The sequence below is a fragment of the Anomaloglossus baeobatrachus genome, chromosome 3 (genome assembly GCF_048569485.1).
Source record: "Anomaloglossus baeobatrachus isolate aAnoBae1 chromosome 3, aAnoBae1.hap1, whole genome shotgun sequence".
Taxonomy (NCBI): Eukaryota; Metazoa; Chordata; class Amphibia; order Anura; family Aromobatidae; genus Anomaloglossus; species Anomaloglossus baeobatrachus.
The window spans coordinates 89281665-89297901 of record NC_134355.1 but is presented as its reverse complement, the minus strand read 5'-3'; the positions used below and the strand labels follow the sequence as shown (position 1 = coordinate 89297901).

General features: G+C 45.4%; 1 protein-coding gene across 1 annotated transcript in view; it reads left to right on the top strand.

Moving 5' to 3' along the window:
* Positions 1-16237, top strand: part of SNAP25 (synaptosome associated protein 25) — a 231182-nt gene that overhangs the window by 57903 nt on the left and 157042 nt on the right. The window lies entirely within an intron of this gene.

Here is a 16237-nt window from a genome sequence, read left to right as displayed (position 1 = left end):
TCCCCGAAGTACCACTGTCCCCAGCGTGCACGCACAGGGGAGATGATGTGGAGGACGGGACTATCAGCAGCGGCGGCAGCGAGAGGGAAAAATCTATGTTTTCAGCTGCCAATGTCCATCCCCCTCTCGCTGCCGCCGCTGATAGTCCCGTCCTCCACGTGTTCCCCGAAGTACCGCTGTCCCCAGCGTGCACGCACAGGGGAGATGATGGACCCCTCTCACTGCCACCGCCGCCGCCGCTGAAAGTCCCGTCCTCCACGCTCCTGTGTCGGCTCCACGCTCCTGTGTCGGCTCCACGCTCCTGTGTCGGCTCCACGCTCCAGCGCGATCAGCTGAGCTGTCACCGAGGTTACTCGCGGCCACCGCTGGATTCAGCGGTGGCCGCGGGTAACCTCACTGACAGCTCAGGCTGTCTTCATTAGCTGCATGGAGGTGACCGGAGCGGCGGTGTCTGCTGCTTCTCCGGTCACCTGCATGTAGCAGAGCTGGATGCGACGCTGGAGCATGCTGGATTACGCCGGACATGGAGGGCTTTATCGGGGTTAATAAATTGGTAATGAGGGAATGTGTTTGTGTTTTTTATTTCTAATAAAGGATTTTTTCGGGTGTGTGTGTTTATTACTGTAATTTACAGATTAATCATGGAGGGTGTCTCATAGACGCCTGACATGATTAATCTAGGACTTATTGGCAGCTATGGGCTGCCAATAACTCCTTATTACCCCGATTTGCCAACGCACCAGGGCAAATCGGGAAGAGCCGGGTACAGCCCCAGAACTGTCACATATAATGTATGCGGCCATTCTGGGCGGCTGCTGACTGATATTGTTAGGCTGGGGGGCTCCCCATAACGTGGAGCTCCCCATCCTGAGAATACCAGCCTGCAGCCGTATGGCTTTATCTGGCTGGCATTAAAATTGGGGGGGACCGCACGCCATTTTTTTTAATTATTTATTTATTTCTAATTTTTTTTTTTCAATTCAACAAGCTTTATGGGCTTGTTTGAACTGATAAATACATGAAACATTTGTTGACAAAACTGCAGCCAAAAACGCACCAAAAAAGCAGCAAAAACGCACCAAAAAAGCACCTACATTTTTTGTGACATTTCCAGGCTCTCTCTGACACGGTGCAGTTTTGGCTGCAGTTTTGGCTGCATTTTGTGAACACGAAAAAGAAGCAGCGTGCGCATGTAGCCTTACAGTCAATAACGAGCATTCCCAGATGGAGGCACTGGAGTCTGTGTTTCTGGTTTGGCTTTGATCCTAGGTCAAGCTGCAAGGCTCGTTAAATGGTTGATATTGACTTTTAGGATTGTTACTTTCAGTAGGATGTACTACAATTTAAGGCTTCTCCCTCTCTGAAGATGAAATTTCCATATTTAATGTCCAAGACAAGCACTGCGTGGACTATAAGTCTCCTAACAACTCTCCACAACCTTTAGCTGCCAACATCAATAGAACGGCGGGGGAAGTTAGTTGTTTTTATGTTCTATGATGGAACTCTTTATATTGAGAAGGTATATGCAGGTGAGTTACAAATTAGAAAAATACTATTTATTTTTCATTAATCCTTGCTTAAGGATAATGTTCTTTACTGGAGTGACCTTCATATGATCTCTTTTATGGAGATCCTATACAATACACTTGTTTCTAAATATGTAATACAAAGTTACAAGACAAACAGAACAATATTGATATACAATTGAAACCAAATGTTTACATACACTATCTAAAAAGATACATATGTATGTTCATTCAAGCCTTGGTTGCAAGCAGGTGGCTTCTACTCCTCTGTGGTGTCATTGCTGAAAACCTTTGATAATATCACGCTAGGTATGGAGAAGTACCAAGCGAACGGCGAAAGGGAAAGGAAACCCTGTGTCTAGGGAAAGGGAAGATGGTGATCCCTGACCAAACCTACTGCTGGACCCTGGGGTCCCTCACCACCCTAGATAGGTTCCGCACCTATGCGCAGAGCCAGATACCTAACCCTAGGTATCCCTAGTGCTGCACCCTAAATAGGGAACGGAGGGCATGAGCTCTTTGTCAACCCCACTAGACACTAGAGAAGACACAAGGTGGACACACAGGGGGAAAATGCATGAACTACTTATCCACAGATGACACAGGTAGAAGTTCAGAAACGTTTTCAGCAAGGACTCCATACAGAAGTACAAGCCACCTGCTTGCAACCAAGGCTTGAATGAACTTAAAAATATCACCAGTACCAGACCAGATAACTTTCACCCCTCATCGATGACAAACAATGCTATAGCTGGGTAGCAATGTATTGTCATGGCAGCAAGGGGCTAAATGAATGAGCCCAGATCTAGCATTTTTGTACATCTACTAGTCCCTGCCAGAGACATGGCCATGTATAATACACTTCAATACAGAAATATAGTTGCAATGAAAATAATTCAACCTCTATTCCAAATTAAATTTATTAGCAAAATTTCCAAACTTTCGGCTGTTTTCCAATAAAGCAATTTACCAAGAACAATTTAAATAGTGTGACACAGCTAAAATAACAAATATCCATATTCAGCACAAAATGGACATTATATTGACTACTGCAGTCTCAGAATTATTCAAGCACTCCATGATAAGCATCTTTAGTACTTAGAAGAGTGTGGCGCCCCTGAGGCGTCAGGTGCCACAGGGTATTGCACCCAGTAATAATGAGTGCAGTGCTAACCTCGGGATTCCTGGAAAACCAGTGTCGGTAAGCACCACAAACACACACAAATCTACCCTTTTCCCCAGACTGGGATACCAGGCTAGGGTTGGGTTTCATGGATGGCCACCTATAGTTGGGACCATCCAATCTGCTAGTCAGAAGGGGGAGTGGCCAGTCACTGTAGACGACAGTAGACGGACATCTTGATAGAGTCAGTAAGACAGAGAGTGGCTCTAAAACAGTCAGTCAGGCAGGACGTGTGAAGTGGTCTGTTGAACTTAAAGGAGTACGGTCGCCGGGAGAGTACGTGTGAGTACTCACGGGACCAGAGCACCGGCGGGGTGCAGAACCCTAGTTCAGAAAGACACTTCAAGCTCATCTGATAAATCTGCCCGGTGAGGGAATTATTAGGGTTCCTCACCAACGTTAGTGTTCGGCGCACAGCAGCAAAGGAAGAATCCAGGGATTGAGACAGAGGTCCAATCCAAGAGAAGTTCACGCTGCCTGCCATACGAGCCAAGACTGTGACAACAGGAGGGGACCCCAAAACGCTCCAGGCCACGGGGACCCACTAACTACAGAAGGGTGCATGGAAGTAAATCTCACCAGATCACCACACCGGCACTGGGACAAAAGGAATACTGGATTACCTGAGGCCCGGATTGGGAGAGACCAGCACCAACCGGCTTGCAGCTCCACTGAATCAGTGAGTAAAGAACAAGTTAAACCGCAGCTCCTGTGTTGTCTGAATTCTTCCAGCACATGTTCCACCAACTGTCACCATACAACAACCACCATCATCCTCCACTGGGGCTTAGCTCGACTTGCGGAGGGCCCTAACATCCAAGCTGCTTAATACCACCAGCCCTAGCAGCGAGAGACTTTGCAGCGGCAGCTTTCCTCACCTGGCCGCATACCGCAAGTGGCATCACGAAAACTTTATTATTACTTTTCCATTTTTCCATTATACTTTTACCCCTTTTTAAGTGATCCCCAGGGTCACGGAACCGGGCATCGGCCAGTAACTGTGACAAGTCCCTCTGATCCCAGGCCTGGGACCTAAGGCCCTAGGGTGGGTCAGCAGGATTTTTGGCTGTTATGACCTCCTGCAAACATGATTTTAGGGTGAAACCCTACTTGTGCATCTATAATATAGGAATGCCATGCATCCTTCTATCCCACTTCAAACGTGATGCATCATGAGACTCATTCCTCATGACTATTGGCCTCCAGTTCATTCTAATATTCTTGGGTTGTCAAGAGAGTGGTCCAAAAATTAAGAGAGCATTACCTTGTGCAAACGAAAAGAAAACTGATACAAAAAGATAGCAATGGCAGTGATACACAGGTGTCTCATACCACAAACAATATAAAGAAGCGGTCCTGCACCACTGCGCCGTGTCTCGTACAGGTGTCAGCAAGGAATAGGTTAGTTCAGGTCGTTCCAGGAGATAAACTGGCCGTGGGTGCTCATTGAAAAAGGGAGATTTCTCATAAAACCATCAAGAAGATAGGAAAGCAATGGCACATACCAACAAAGATCCAGATATAAATGTTCTTTATTTCATCCAACGGTGCAGGTAAAAAGCGGGAGGAGAGCTCGGTGCAGGTCCCCTCAGGACAACGGCCGTTTTGTACCCAAAAGGATGGACCCGTAGAGGTGTCTCATGCTGCTACCAGATTCCTGTGGAAGTAACTGCAAAAGACCTGTGGCTATATTTGTTGCCAGCAGGCACTAAAGCTTGAGTTTGCACAGAAAGGTTCATACTAAAAGTATAAGATTTTGATGCACAAACTCCAAGATGTACACGTCTACTGACTGACGAGAAAAGTCACCTCTGATATGCTCAAAACTAGAGCTGAGAGAACACTAAAATGCCCAGGTGCTCGGTACTCGATTCAAGCAATTTATAACACTCAGATGCTCATCTCAAATAGCCAGGCCATCACTCACCCTATTTCTCCATCACCTATGACTACAGTAGATCACATAGTATAGGAGTAAATAAAACTATATTCGCCAGTAGCCACCGTTAAATGTAATTTTAACATTTTACTACCTCACCTGAGCATGTGGTGTGTGATAAGGTCAGACACCACCTGTATAATTTATGAAGGAGGGACTCTGAGCCTCACAAAGCCTAGGTGGTCAATGCAAAAATTAGAAGGAAGAGGGACTCCAATACACCCTGTATTACACATTAAGGAGGGCCTCATACATATTATGGTAACATTCTTAGTTATAGGGACTGCTACACGCTATGTACAAAGTGCAAGGGCTTAATTAGAAGGAAGAACTACAATACTCCCTGGAACACACGTAGAGGAGGGACTTAGCCAAAATATTTGACCATATTTAAGGAATGTGACTCCCAGACTGGTAAAACCTATACACTAAGTGCAAGGGCTGCCAAGAATTAGGAAGATGGACTGCAATACAGCCAGCAAGAGATGTAGAGGAGAGACTATGATTCATTTATGATATAATATTATAATGAATCTGTCTCTGAAACTGGCAAAGGCTATGCACTCCATACGACTATAGAAGGTCACAGCGTTTGGCTGTGTAAACTGCTCCCTGACCGTCTATTATTTCTGCTAGGTTTTCATCCATTTCCCTTTAGGGCCTCGCATAGTTACTTAGCCTTTCAGCTGTTTTTCATCCACACATCCCTTGGTGTCTTTATATAGCTTCATTTCCTCTTACTCTGTGCTGGTGAAAGTGATAGCTCTAATACCCTTTACAAGTGTTCAGTGCAAGCAGTCGGCTTGTATACATCTGGAGAAACTTTGTGGTTGTTGCAGTTAATCTCCCTGAGTCATCCATGCATAAGATATTCTTTCACTTTACCCCTGTTTGTTATCCCTTTGTGTTCTTTAGAGCTTAATGAGTGTGACTAATTGATCGCATCCCATCCGTTCCCTACCTAGGGCCTACTTCAGGGTCAGGTATCCAGCTCGAGGCATAAGTGCAGAACCTACAGTTGAAACCAGAAGTTTACATGCTGTCACGGGTGTGTTACAGGCGACAGACATTTACACAAGTAGTTAGGCAAATCTGGGTAGGTTGTCAGAAAGCGCTGAACCACTAAGTTAAGCACGTAGGCCAAAATCAGCTTCCGAAGTTTCAGAGCCGCCACTAGGTTACAACTATTATCACACACAACCTTATCTGGTTGGAGGTTCAGCAGAGAAATCCACAAATCTGTCTGGTATGTTAGACTTTTTTGACAGCTTTGTGGCTTCACTGAGGCAGTGCTGGTGGGGAACCCTGATGGAACTAGGGCTTGCAATTCTACGTGTTGGTAGCATGTGTGCCATCCCAGGGTCCAACTCGGTTCCCACCTTTGCAAGGTTCACCCAGTGTGCCATCAAGGAAATGTAGCATCCATGGTGACAAGCACTTGTCCACGTGTCAGTGGTTAAGTGGCATTTCCCAGTAACTGGGTTGGTGAGGGCACAGGAGATGTTATGCGACATGTGCTTGTGTAAGGTGATGATGACACACAGGGAGAAATAGTGCCTACTGGGGACCAAGTACCGAGGGACAGCCTCTGCCATGAAGTTGTGGAAAGCCTCAGTGTCCATAAGCCTAAATGGCAACATTTGCACTGCAAGCAGTCTGGAAATGTGGCTATTTAGTGTTTGGGTCTGTGGGTGGGTGGCTACATATTTCCGCTTGCATTCAAAGGCCTGGGGTAGAAACAGTTGGACACTGCACTGGGACAAGGAAGTGGACGGGGTTGTTGATGGGGTTTGTGAATGTGCAAAAACAGCTTAAGGGCAGGAGGTATCTGTGCCTGCATCCTTGACAGGGGATTGACCAGCACATAGCACAGTGGAAGAGGCAGTGGGGTCACTCGCAGAAAATGATTGTGGACCCAGGCGTTTGGCCCACCTAGTTGGGTGCTTGGATGACATGTGCCTGAGAATGCTGGTGGTGGTCAGGCTGGTAGTGGTCTGGTATTGAGCTTGGTATGACACAGGTTGAAAATGACCATTTTCTTGTCTTCTGCACTATCTGTATAAAAGTACCAAACTGGGGAACACCTAACCCTTTGCCTGTGATCTTACAGCGTGTGGGTGCTCTTTGGAACAGTTGTCAGCCTTTTCCCTCCAGCCCGCACACTGCCTTTTTCTGCCTATTGCGATGCTGCGTATCCCTCCTCCTCTGCACTGCTGTCCTCACTCTGCATGCCAACTTCCCAGGTTGGGTCAGTGACTTCATCGTCCATCACCTCATCTTCCATTTCCTCACTCAGGTCCTCCTCTTGACTAGTAGACTTAAAATGACTTGTTGGCGACTGTGTCTTATCATCATCAACCTCTTGAGACAGTAATTGACATTCTCCACTGTCGGCTTCTTCTGACCATTCCTGCTCAAATATTTGGGCATCACCATACACAATTTCCTCATGTGACTTTGCGGTAACCCACGTGGGAGGTGCCAGATGTTGCAGCGGTGCCAACTGGCATATGTAGTTTCCCAGGCAGCAGATGATACTATCATGGTAGCTGAGATGGGTTGCTGGACCTTTAAACATTTATCGTGTGGTACAACATATTTTTATTAGATTTTTTCCAACACAGACATTACAATAAATACTTACAATTTGTGAGGGGGGAATAAGGGTAAATGAGGTAACATCTTATTAGACGAATATTATTGGAGAAAATGGGTAGGGATCGGGGGAGGCGGAAGTATTCCTAACAATGAAAAATAAGAGGGTTAGGGTTTTCATTTTTTGGATAGACTTTTTTTAATTCTATGTGGAAATAAAGCAAGAATACATTTTATTCTGGATGTGCCGATTTTTCTTCTTCCTCTTCATGTTATAGTCCATCTGGTGGACTTTTAATCGTTGCACTCCATGAATGTGTGGTAACTCATTCCATTCCCTCAGCACCCAGCTCTTCCATGCTCTGCTATACATCTTTCCCTCAGCTTTCCCATGCTTTGCTGTACATCTTTCCCTCAGTACTCGGCTTTTAAATATCAGAGCACAGGAAAGCTGGGTGCTGAAAGAAAGATGTATAGCAGGGCATGGAAAAGCTGGGTGCTGAGGGAAAGAGGCTCATTGCTCCCATGCTTGTATCTTTGTGCTTCATCCTCATATACACTGTGTGCAGAATTATTAGGCAAATGAGTATTTTGATCACATGATACTTTTTATACATGTTGTCCTACTCCAAGCTGTATAGGCTGAGAGCCATCTACCAATTAAGTAAATCAGGTGATGTGCATCTCTGTAATGAGGAGGGGTGTGGTGTAACGACATCAACACCCTGTATAAGGTGTGCTTAATTATTAAGCAACTTCCTTTCCTTTGCCAAAATGGGTCAGAAAAAAGATTTGACGGGCTCTGAAAAGTCCAAAATTGTGAGATGTCTTGCAGAGGGATGCAGCAATCTTGAAATTGCCAAACTTTTGAAGCGTGATCACCGAACAATCAAGCGTTTCATGGCAAATAGCCAACAGGGTCGCAAGAAGCGCGTTGGGCAAAAAAGGCGCAAAATAACTGCCCATGAATTGAGGAAAATCAAGCGTGAAGCTGCCAAGAATCCATTTGTCACCAGTTTGGCCATATTTCAGAGCTGCAATGTTACTGGAGTATCAAAAAGCACAAGGCATGCCATACTCAGGGACATGGCCAAGGTAAGGAAGGCTGAAAAACCACCACCTTTGAACAAGAAACATAAGATAAAACGTCAAGACTGGGCCAAGAAATATCTTAAGACTGATTTTTCAAAGGTTTTATGGACTGATGAAATGAGAGTGACTCTTGATGGGCCAGATGGATGGGCCAGAGGCTGGATCAGTAAAGGGCAGAGAGCTCCACTCCGACTCAGACTCCAGCAAGGTGGAGATGGGGTATTGGTATGGGCTGGTATCATCAAAGATGAACTTGTGGGACCTTTTCGGGTTGAGGATGGAGTGAAGCTCAACTCCCAGACCTACTGCCAGTTTCTGGAAGACAACTTCTTCAAGCAATGGTAGAGGAAGAAGTCGGTATCGTTCAAGAAAAACATGATTTTCATGCAGGACAATGCTCCATCATATGCATCCAACTACTCCACAGCGTGTCCAGCCAGTAAAGGTCTAAAAGATGAAAAAATAATGACATGGCCTCCTTGTTCACCTGATCTGAACCCTATAGAGAACCTGTGGTTCCTCATAAAATGTGAGATATACAGGGAGGGAAAACAGTACACCTCTCGGAACAATGTCTGGGAGGCTGTGGTGGCTGCTGCACGTAATGTTGATCGTAAACAGATCAAGCAACTGACAAAAACTATGGACGGTAGGCTGTTGAGTGTAATCATAAAGAAAGGTGGCTATATTGGTCACTATTTTTTTGGGTTTTGTCTTTGCATGTCAGAAATGTTTATTTCTAAATTTTGTGCAGTTCTATTGGTTTACCTGGTGAAAATAAACAAGTGAGATGGGAATATATTTGGTTTTTATTAAGTTGCCTAATAATTCTGAACAGTAATAGTTACCTGCACAAACAGATATCCTCCTAAGATAGCCAATTCTAAAAAAAAACAAAACACTCCAACTTCCAAAAATATTAAGCCTTGGTATTTATGAGTCTTTTGGGTTGATTGAGAACATAGTTGTTGATCAATAATAAAAAAATCCTCTAAAATACAACTTGCCTAATAATTCTGCACATGATGTACAGTATATGTCCCAATCTTTGTATATGGCCCTATCCTGGTATTATACAGCCACATTCTGGTACATATGATCCCCATCACGCCACACACAGTAAAAAAAATTAACGATTATACTCACCTTTCCTCACTTCCTTGATGAGCGGTGTCCTCTTCTTATACCAGCAACTGACTTCACTGTGTAAGCGGCACAGCGCATGACGTCACTGCTATGCACACTCACTTACACATGCGTCATCTGCAGGCATATTTGCTGCTCTCCATGCCCAGGATTATGGGCGTGGAGAGCAGTGAATAATTTGTTCTGTTTAACAGCAGCACACATAATCACCCAGCAGCTGCAGGAAGCCGGCGGTTGGGTGATCACATGTGCTGCTATTAAAGAGAATGAATAATTACTGCTCCCAATGTCCATAATCCTGCCCACCTCTCAGCACCAGCTTTAGTGCAGAGGCACCCTCATGTAGTATACAGCCCCTATATACCACAATGCAGAGCCAGATAGCATTAGGCACCCTCATGTAGTACACAGCACCTATATAGCACAGTGTAGACCCAGATAGCATTAGGTATCCTCATGTAGTACACAGCCCTATATAGTACAGTGCAGACCCAGATAGCACAGTGCAGAGCCAGATAGCATTAGGCACCATCATGTAGTATACAGCCTATATATAGGACAGCCTGTATATAGCACAGTGTATATAGCACAGTGCAGAGCCAGATAGCAGTAGGCACCCTCATATAGTATATAGCCTGTATACAGGAGAGCCTGTATACAGCACAGTGCAGAGCCAGATAGCAGTAGGCACTCTCATATAGTATATAGCCTGTATACAGGAGAGCCTGTATACAGCACAGTGTAGAGCCAGATAGCAGTTCACTTCTCCTCGTTCCCCCGCTGCTCCGGTGTCCTCGGCGCATCCACTGTGTCGCTCTGACCTCACTGCAAGTGCACAGTGATGATGTCACTGCGCTCCTCTGCAGAGCTGTCAGAGCGCCGACTGTTGTGAATGTTAGTTATGTTTTGGCTGCTGGGAGGCTCCCTCTGGTGGCCAGGAAAAGTTTGGACAGAGACCAGGTGTGTTGTGCAGTGGGTGTTTCCTTTGCTAACTCTCTGCTTATTTAAATCCTGGTCTGATTGCAGGCTGTTGCCGGATGTCAGTTGTTCTTTGTATCTCTAACCTGCTTAATCCTGCTCTACACCACATCTACTCCAGATAAGTGCTTGCTCTTTATTTATTGTCTGGTTCTTTTGCTTACTTGGGTTTGTCATTTGTTGTGGTTGGTTTCGGTTTATTTCCTTCTAGGGATTTTCCCCCTCAGTGGATTGTTCATGAACTCCCTGCAGTTCTGTGTGGAGTATAGCTCCTTTGGGTCCATGTGTTTGTGGCTTGTTGAATTTGTTAAAATTCTTGTTTTCTGTTCATTGGTATGACAAGGGCACCTGGTATAGGACGGAGTTCAGATCGAGCGATCTGAGGGCCTTTTTGTACTATCAGGAAGTTGGTATTTTGCAGGGTTTTTCTCTGGCAACCATCAGTCCCTTTCCTGTCCTTTCCTATTTTAGTCAGCGGGGGCCTCACCTTTTGCTAATCCTGTCATCTACCTGTGTATTGTGTTTTTTCTATATCACCGCAGTCTTTGAATATGGGGGGCTTGCTATTCTTGTCTATTTTCTGAGGCAGAGAGTTATTCATCTTTCCTACCTTTAGGATAGTTAGTTCTCCGGCTGGGTTTGCGGTGCACAGGATGTTAGTTCACCCCTCGGCTACTTCTAGTTGTGTTGGTTAGTAAGGGGATGGCGGCCAGATTAGTTGCCAATGCTCTTGTCACCTTTTTTGCCAATGATTTGTGGTGGTCTTCCATGGTTCCGGATCATAACAGCCGACAGTCACAACGAGGAGAAAGATAAGAGAGGGAGTGTGCTGCTCACTCTCTCATCATTGCTCTCAATTGTATCAGTAACTGCGATGCCAATACAATTGAAAGTGCGATCCTCGGCGGGGGGAGGGGGGGCGGTGACAGCACGGGCAGCGGGCCCCCTGAGTAGCGGTGCGCCACTCCAGTCACCGCAAGTGGGCCCCCCGGCAGCATAGGGCCCCGGCATTTGACCGGATTTGCCGGGTGCTGACGCCGGCCCTGTACACGCCACTCAACTAATGCACTCATTTCTGGACCTTTGAGAAAGAAAGCCATGGGGTGAAGGGGCGACATGACCAGATGGAAGGGAAGGAGTGATGGGAAAAAAGGAGATTGGTGGATTTTGTAGGATGCAGATTGGGATTGGAGTGAAGGAGGTGTCCTAAGGGAGGGGGAGGTAGAGATATATTAGGAGTTGGGGAGGTGTCTTACCTTCCTTATTATTTCCTGACGTAGTCTGATCCCTGCCCACCCTCCCTTAAGGTTTGAGTCTAGCAATAAAATATATATGTTTAGGAAGTGTTTGTCACAGCAGCGGGGGGTAGGTCTGGCCCAGAAGCGGTGTGAAGGGAATGGCAAGTGGACCAAGAGACACTGTCTTGGTATGGGTGGCTCCAGGTTCCGGGAAATTGCAGGCACGGGGTTCTGCAAAAGTTAGGAGGTATTAATCCGTGGGGTGATTATTAGCTCATCTCTGGGTTGGTGTGTTGCGGACAGGGATATTGGGGGTTAAGAAGTGGTTTTCTGGACTGGGCCTACCCAGGGCTACCTGTACGGTATTGGTGATATTGTGTTACTACTGTTATTTGTTGGGGTCGCCCGTTGGACGGCACCCCCTTTTATGCTAGCACAGTCATGGCCAAGAGTTTTGAGAATGCTACAAATATTAATTTTTACAAAGTCTACTGCTAAAGTTTTTCTAATGGCAATTTGCATATACTCCTGAATGTCATAAAGAGTGATCAGCTTAACAGCAATTACTTGCAAAGTCAATATTGGCTAAGAAAATGAACTTTAACCCCCAGAACACATTTCAACAGCATTGCATTCCTGCCTTAAAAGGAGCAGCTAACATTGTTTTAGTGATTGTTCCATTAACACAGGTGTGGGTGTTGATGAGGACAGGGCTGGCGATCAATCAGTCATGATTAAGTAAGAATGACACCACTGGACACTTTCAAAGGAGGCTGGTGCTTGGTATCATTGTTTCTCTTCAGTTAACTATGGTAATCTCTAAAGAAACATGTGCAGCCATCATTGCTCTGCACAAAAATGGCCTAACAGGGTAGAGTATTGCAGCTACAAAGATTGCACCTCAGTCAACAATCTATCGCATCATCAAGAACTTCAAGGAGAGAGCTTCCAGTGTTGCCAAAAAGGCTCCAGGGCGCCCAAGAAGGACCAGCAAACGCCAGGACCGTATCTTAAAACTGTTTCAGCTGCGGGATTGGACTACCAGCAGTGCCGAGCTAGCTCAGCAATGGCAGCAGGCTGGTGTGAGTGCTTCTGCATGCACTGTGAGGCGGAGACTGCTTGAGCAAGGCCTGGTTTCAAGGAGGGCAGCAAAGAAGCCACTTCTCTCCAGAAAAAACATCAGGGACCGACTGATATTCTGCAAAAGGTACAGGGAGTGGACTGTTGAGGACTGGGGTAAAGTCATTTTCTCAGATGAATCCCCTTTTCGATTGTTTGGGACATCTGGAAAACAGCTTATTAGGAGAAGAAGAGGGGAGCGCTACCACCAGTCTTGTCTCATGCCAACTGTTTAGCATCCTGAAACGATTCATGTGTGTAGTTGCTTCTCAGCCAAGGGAATCGGCTCACTCACAGTCTTGCCTAAAAACACAGCCATGAATAAAGAATGGTACCAGAATGTCCTCCAAGAGCAACTTCTCCCAACTGTCCAAGAGCAGTTTGGCGCCCAACAATGCCTTTTCCAGCATGATGGAGCACCTTGCCATAAAGCAAAGGTGATCACTAAATGGCTCATGGAAGAAAACATAGAGATTTTGGGTCCATGGCCTGGAAACTCCCCAGATCTTAATCCCATTGAGAACTTGTGGGCAATCATCAAGAGACGGGTGGACAAACAAAAACCAACAAATTCTGGCAAAATGCAAGCATTGCTTATGCAAGAATGGACAGCTATCAGTCAGGATTTGATCCAGAAGTTGATTGAGAGTATGCCAGGGAGAATTGCAGAGGTCCTGAAGAAGAAGGGGCAACACTGCAAATATTGACTTGCTGCATTAACTCATTCTAACTGTCAATATAACCTTTTGGTACTCATAATATGATTGCAATTATATTTCAGTATGTGATGTAAACATCAGACAAACACAATTAAAAACCAGAGGGCAACAGATCATGTGAAAATATAATTTTGGTGTCATTCTCAAAACTTTTGGCCATGACTGTATGTAAACAATAGGTACAGTCATGGACAAAAGTTTTGAGAATGACACCAAAATTATATTTTCACATGATCTGTTGCCCTCTGGTTTTTAATTGTGTTTGTCTGATGTTTACATCACATACAGAAATATAATTGCAATCATATTATGAGTACCAAAAGGTTATACTGACAGTTAGAATGAGTTAATGCAGCAAGTCAATATTTGCAGTGTTGACCCTTCTTCTTCAGGACCTCTGCAATTCTCCCTGGCATGCTCTCAATCAACTTCTGGACCAAATCCTGACTGATAGCTGTCCATTCTTGCATAAACAATGCTTGCATTTTGCCAGAATTTGTTGGTTTTTGTTTGTCCACCCATCTCTTGATGATTGCCCACAAGTTCTCAATGGGCTTAAGATCTGGGGAGTTTCCAGGCCACGGACCCAAAATCTCTATGTTTTGTTCCATGAGTCATTTAGTGATCACCTTTGCTTTATGGCAAGGTGCTCCATCATGCTGGAAAAGGCATTGTTGGGCGCCAAACTGCTCTTGGACAGTTGGGAGAAGTTGCTCTTGGAGGACATTCTGGTACCATTCTTTATTCATGGCTGTGTTTTTAGGCAAGACTGTGAGTGAGCCGATTCCCTTGGCTGAGAAGCAAACCCACACATGAATCGTTTCAGGATGCTTAACAGTTGGCATGAGACAAGACTGGTGGTAGCGCTCACCTCTTCTTCCCCTAATAAGCTGTTTTCCAGATGTCCCAAACAATCGAAAAGGGGATTCATCTGAGAAAATGACTTTACCCCAGTCCTCAGCAGTCCACTCCCTGTACCTTTTGCAGAATATCAGTTGGTCCCTGATGTTTTTTCTGGAGAGAAGTGCCTTCTTTGCTGCCCTCCTTGAAACCAGGCCTTGCTCAAAGAGTCTCCGCCTACCAGTGCGTGCAGAAGCACTCACACCAGCCTGCTGCCATTGCTGAGCTAGCTTGGCACTGCTGGTAGTCTGATCCCGCAGCTGAAACAGTTTTAAGATACGGTCCTGGCGTTTGCTGGTCCTTCTTGGGCTCCCTGGAGCCTTTTTGGCAACAATGGAAGCTCTCTCCTTGAAGTTCTTGATGATGCGATAGATTATTGACTGAGGTGCAATCTTTGTAGCTGCGATACTCTACCCTGTTAGGCCATTTTTGTGCAGAGCAATGATGGCTGCACGTGTTTCTTTAGAGATAACCATGGTTAACTGAAGAGAAACAATGATACCAAGCACCAGCCTCCTTTTAAAGTGTCCAATGGTGTCATTCTTACTTAATCATGACTGATTGATCGCCAGCCCTGTCCTCATCAACACCCACACCTGTGTTAATGGAACAATCACTAAAACAATGTTAGCTGCTCCTTTTAAGGCAGGAATGCAATGCTGTTGAAATGTGTTTTGGGGGTTAAAGTTCATGTTCTTAGCCAATATTGACTTTGCAAGTATTTGCTGTTAAGCTGATCACTCTTTATGACATTCTGGAGTATATGCAAATTGCCATTAGAAAAACTTAAGCAGTAGACTTTGTAAAAATTAATATTTGTAGCATTCTCAAAACTCTTGGCCATGACTGTAATAGAGGCTGCTGTGGCCAATTTTGAACAAAGTCGCAAGCAGTCTGTGTGTTCATTAGTAAGTGGTTAATGGTGAAGGTAACACGAGCATCACGACTGGAGAATCCTTCTTCAATGGTCATGTTTTTTTCCGCGATCAAACATCCGATCTCTTAACAGAAGGACTGATTTGATTCACCCTCCTCGCGCCAGTATGGCACTGCCTGTACTTTATATGTGAAAATCCTGCTGGTTCCCTTTAAGAATGCAGAGAAAAGAATCTGAAACGCGTACCTGTCTCTGTATATATTGTTTTATTTTTGTATTTTAAATTGATGAAATAAATCACTGTTTATAAATCTTTGGGCGCTAGTTATACCTTTTTGAATGATCAATCAATGGGACTGACTGCCCACTGTACTCCATGTACCGCCTGGAAACTGACTGAGGGTCTATGCGCTGTACCTGGGGGTCAGCGGATGCGGTTTAGTCCCCTTTCTTGAATGCACAGCTGCAGGCAGTCGTTGAAATGCCTTTAATCAGGATTAGGCCACTCCCGGGGCTAATACATAGCACTATGTAGAATATAATGAGGTACAAATGTGCGCTAGGGGTGAAAGAAATCACAAGACAGTTGGGAACATCCCCTTTAATAAGCCTAATAAGCCCCCAACAACTAGAGGATCCTGTAGGAAGCCCCTACAAGAGGGAACCACTGAGTGACGGCAGAGCCTGAGAGCATGCATTATACCCAGAATACTAATTCAGTGCACTCCAGAGCGGAGATCAGGGGGTGACAGGTGGGGGTGGAGGAATCCCATCAGCACATTGGGAAGCCCCCTCATACATATCTAGGGGTCTGCACCAGGATATCAAGACATGGGCACTACAGATTTGTTACATTGCACAGTCAGCTCTGCTACATCTGTATCTGTATTTCCTGCCCTAGAAGCCCTCCATCTGCCACCCCAGG